General features: G+C 26.4%; 1 pseudogene; it reads left to right on the top strand.

Moving 5' to 3' along the window:
* The first annotated feature begins 877 nt into the window (after positions 1-877).
* On the top strand, positions 878-4,319 carry LOC108756666 (annotated as a pseudogene).
* The last annotated feature ends 701 nt before the right edge of the window (positions 4,320-5,020 follow it).

The raw sequence follows: 5,020 nt of genomic DNA, 5'->3' as shown, positions 1-5,020 counted from the left end.
ATAACAATTTATTAAAGTATGATGTGTAGATTTAGTAATAAAAAAGTGATAAGTATTGAAAAAACAGCAGAAGCAAATCCGGATATGCCATATCAAAAAAATATTTAGAAGTTAATATATTCGTAAGAAAATGGACGTATTCTTATTGAGCCCAATAACTTTTGACATAATTATTAAAAAGAAAAAACTATCAACCGGTTTTATCAGTTTGATCTTGGATGGCATCGTCAGATCAAGCTTATATCTATTTTTTTTTTAAATAAAAATCCTTGTTTTTCATTGCATATTTTTATAGTATATCTCAAGAGCTCTTCAAAACTTTAATAAAATATTTCTTTATTAAGTACTTTTTGAGTTACAATATATAAGGCTTGAAAGTTATAGTACTGCTGGCGTTAGAGAGAACATTATCTGAGATGTCTAACTGTTAAAACCTTTTAAACGTTGTTCAGGGTCGTGACCTTAATAACATTCGTCAAGATCAAGAGCTTTGGAGATTATTCCTCTTATTTTCATTTTTATACTAAAATGTGCGTATTTTGAATAATTACCAAATATAAAATATAACACCATATATATATATACACATATCCAATTTTTTTATTATTTAACCTAATTTGAATCACATCAGGTCGGATAATCGAGGTTCTATTGTATATAACAATTTACATTTTATTAAGATAATTGTATTTAAAAAAAAAAAAGAAATAATTTCTAAAATTACCTAGATATATCTTTGATCAAAATCCGATGCACACATTTCTTGTTTGATTTTGTTTAACTTACAATTAGTCGAATTCCGATCTCGATATTTCGGACAGCATAGGATGAGCCCTGTCAGCTTTATTTAATACAATATTTTTTGTGAGATCCACGAATGGGTATTTAAAATCATATAGGCTTGTCCTAATTTCGTGCAAATTTTGATAAAAATGATGGTATGTAATTAAATCTGTTATTTTTAAATCTATAATTCTGTGAGACCACATGATTGAAATTGTAATAACCTCTTTTCCTATTCTCCTTCTTTCTATTGTCAGAAAGTTAACAAAATGTTTAACTGTTTTACGTTCCTGAAAACAAAAATTAATTTCTGCTCATAATTATGTCAAAAGTTATTGGGCTCAATAAGAATACGTCCATTTTCTTACGAATATATTAACTTCTAAATATTTTTTTGATATGGCATATCCGGATTTGCTTCTGCTGTTTTTTCAATACTTATCACTTTTTTATTACTAAATCTACACATCATACTTTAATAAATTGTTATCGTTTTGGCAGCTCCTAGATATAGTAAAGCATTTATTAAAATTTGTAAAACATTTTAAGAGTATCCCACACGTTGTTTGACTTTTTGGTTAAATATATAAACATAAATATATTTTTTCATATTTTTAAGTAATCGCTATGTATATCATATCCAATATTGGAGTGTCTGGTGGCGCTCATCGACTTTGGTCTCACAAGAATTATAAAGCAAAGTTACCGTTAAGGATTCTACTTTTGATATGCTTTAGTGCAGGTGTATAGGTAACATCAATAAATTTGCTATTTTACGTATATTATAATATATGTAAAATACATGTATATTTCATCATTTCTTGCATTTATTAAATAATTCTAAATTATATGTGCATAAAGCGTTTTCTTCCGTTAGGAAAGAATCAAAGTAAACAATATCTGATAAAAAAGCTTTTACATGAAAACGGATCATTAACATGAAACAAAATTTTATGTAAGTATTTAATTACCATAAAAATTACAAAGAAAGCCAAAAAATTACATAGGCTCTTAAATTTTCTTGAAAGAAATCAACTTCAATTTTATCACAAAATTCATAAAATCTACATTTTTTTTTAGTTGAATTTCTCTTGTATCGCTCAATCTTTCTTTTTTTCACATTACAAAGGAAAAGAAGAAAAATGAATAGAGCAATAAATTCAACTAAAAAGAACAAACCGACAGCTAATGTCTATATTTTAAACACAGTTATTTATATTCATGTGTAAATAACATTTTAATTGTTTGCGCTTTTAGAATACGATATGCAGTTGGGTGAAAAATGATTGTATGAATCATAAATATTGCGACACTAATGTTGATCCTTACACTTCTCAATGCGGCTTTTTTATGGGTATGTGGGATGGGTGTTTATGAAAGAACATCCGGAATTTATTAAAAAAAAGCAAGCAACTCGATTTATCGGCTATTTTGTCAGATCCTGTTGTGGTTTTCGGCGAAAGGTAAATTTAATTAATTGTAGGCTACATACATTCATTATTTTACAATTTTATTATTTTTTAAATATAATAAAAAAAACTCACATAATGCAAATAATTATATGCAAATATCCGTAATGTATAAGCATCTATTATATTTTTTTTTATCAAATACTTTGCTTTATTCTGTCGATGTACAGGATGTAACATCAACATACAGTCAGTATAACGGGTTGCCTATTCAAACGAGTGCGCAGATCGTTCATAACTGCGTAAACTTCCATTTTTATAACTTATATTGTTACTTTAACTTTTGTTTAAATTTATTACTACAGAAGTTCGTCATAACTGTATCACAATTTGATGTACTATCAACTTTATTGAAAAAAATGTACTATAACGGAGAGAAAAAATTTGCTATGAATGCTAATTGCAAGTGTAACAAATATTTATTTATTTTTTGTACTCAAATGTGTGCAACAAATGCAAAATATTTGTAAAAAATGCAGACTTGTTTGTCATAAATAGCAAACAAATTTGAGAATTAAATTTTGCAGTCTTTTTGCAATCATTTTTCTCCGTGATTGATTATGTCGCTAAAAATAGATCTATGCAGTTATTTGACTTTGTGCGCTTGCTCGAATAAGCAACCCGTCATACTAACTTGTATGTTAATTATACAGTATGCGGTGCAATATAATAATTTTACTCTCCTTACGCAAAACATAAATTCGACCATTTTCTATTATAAAATCTAATATTTCTAAATTTATAGAATATATAAACATATTACTAATTTGCTACATAACTCAAAATAAAATTTTTCAGAAAATAAGTTTGAATGCGTCGAGTCATTAGAACTTTGTAATATTATTTTAAAACGCAATTTTGATGTAATAATAATTTGTTACAGAGAAATAAAAGTATATTCTATTAAAATATTCTTTTTTTTTATTCTTCTTTTGCAAGCAACTAAAAAATATTAGATATTTCTTAGTTGCTTGAAAAAGACGAAATATTTTTTTTAATTACATCGCTATTGAGAAGTAAGTAGGCGTTATAAATAAAATCCGAAAAATCAAAGTTGCATTTTTTTTTAGATACTTCTTGCTTCTTCAACTTTTTTGGTTATATATTCATACCTTTTTATTCATATATTTTTGATTATACGTTCATATTTTGATTAAATATTCATAAGATACATGATTATGTTGAATGCCGTGTAGCTATCAATAGCATTGTTTATGTGTGGGGCACTAAGCCATACGATAAGTGCGTAATTTGAATATGTAATCACGATATAATTTAGAATTTATATTTTTCCACAGTTGAGTGGAAAAATTCTTATCACATGCGGAGAAAAATGTATCATAAATTTTCATAATTGTAATGAATTTATTCCGTTACCGACAGCGGATAATTGTCTTATCACTAAATAATCCTTAAATGCATATCACTATAATAACAACTAATATGTACTCAACTCAATTCGCTTATACCTTTTATAAAAATAAACATATCGTAAAATATTTTTGTTAATTGAAATGTAAGATATTAAAAAACGTAACGGTAGCAAGTAACTAAGCAAATGTATGTATTCCCATAGAACTGTCCAAAGACGTCCAAAGCACATCCCATGTCTTAAAGATGTTTCCAAAATGTCCCTTGAATAAAATGTGTTGTGTGGGCTTATTAATAAAAAGGCGATAAGCAATGAAAAAAATATTGGAAAAAGCAGTAGAACAAAAGTCTGATATGTTAAAAAGATGTTTAGGAGAAAATATGTTTATAACATATTTGAAAGAAAATGGATGCATTTTCATTGGTCTCAAGGATTTTTAATATAATTATAAGCGAATTAATTATAGCTCTTGTTTTCAGAAACATAAAACCGTCAGACAACGATTTTGTTAATTTTCTGACAATAGGAGAAGGTTATCACAATTTCCACCACGTGTTTCCATGGGATTACAGATTATCGGAAAAAGGAAATAATAAATTTAATTATACCACCTTTTTTTTATCGATATTTGCGCAAAATTAGGACAAGCCTATGGTCTTAAATATCCATCCAAGAATCTCATAAAAAATATTGTATTAAACAAAGACGGGATCCATCCTATGTTGACCAAAGTATCAATGCCAGAATCCGACTAGTTGCAAGCTAAAAAAAAGTCAGACAAAGTACATACGTCGATCTTGATCAAAGATGTATTTAGTTTTAAAAATATTTCAGAAATATTTGAAAGAAGAGACATCAAAGTTTTTTTTCTGTATTTCTGTATAAGTAAAACATGCAAGTTTATATTACGTATTATATGATTTAATTGTTTGTAGCATCTTCTCTCATAGGAGGTGGCATTTTACTTGTATATGTATGAAAATATGTCACTTTTATAGAATATATCATACCAATTTTTTTTCAAATAAGAAATATTAAAAGTTTAATTTGTTAGTATAAAAAAATCTCTAAAATATAAATAATACATTTTTTTTAACTTAATTTAATTACATTAAGAAAAAATTATTTAAAAATAAAAGCTTATGTGACGTCTTTCCTTGAGTTGTCTTATAATAAATAAATTTATAACATTTATTACATAGGATTACATAATTTGGAAATGGCTATTGTAATAAATTCTTCGAGATTCCGCCCTAAAATTGCGTGACCAAAAAATAGGCGATTTTTTAATTAGTTTGTTCAAAAATGTTTTAAAAAGCAAAATTATATTTCTTGCCTTCACATTTGATTCGATTAAAATATTCCATAATAATATATAATTATTACATATATGTAA

The sequence above is a fragment of the Trachymyrmex septentrionalis genome, unplaced genomic scaffold (assembly GCF_001594115.1).
Source record: "Trachymyrmex septentrionalis isolate Tsep2-gDNA-1 unplaced genomic scaffold, Tsep1.0 scaffold13, whole genome shotgun sequence".
Taxonomy (NCBI): Eukaryota; Metazoa; Arthropoda; class Insecta; order Hymenoptera; family Formicidae; genus Trachymyrmex; species Trachymyrmex septentrionalis.
This window is presented reverse-complemented; position numbering and strand designations above follow the sequence as displayed.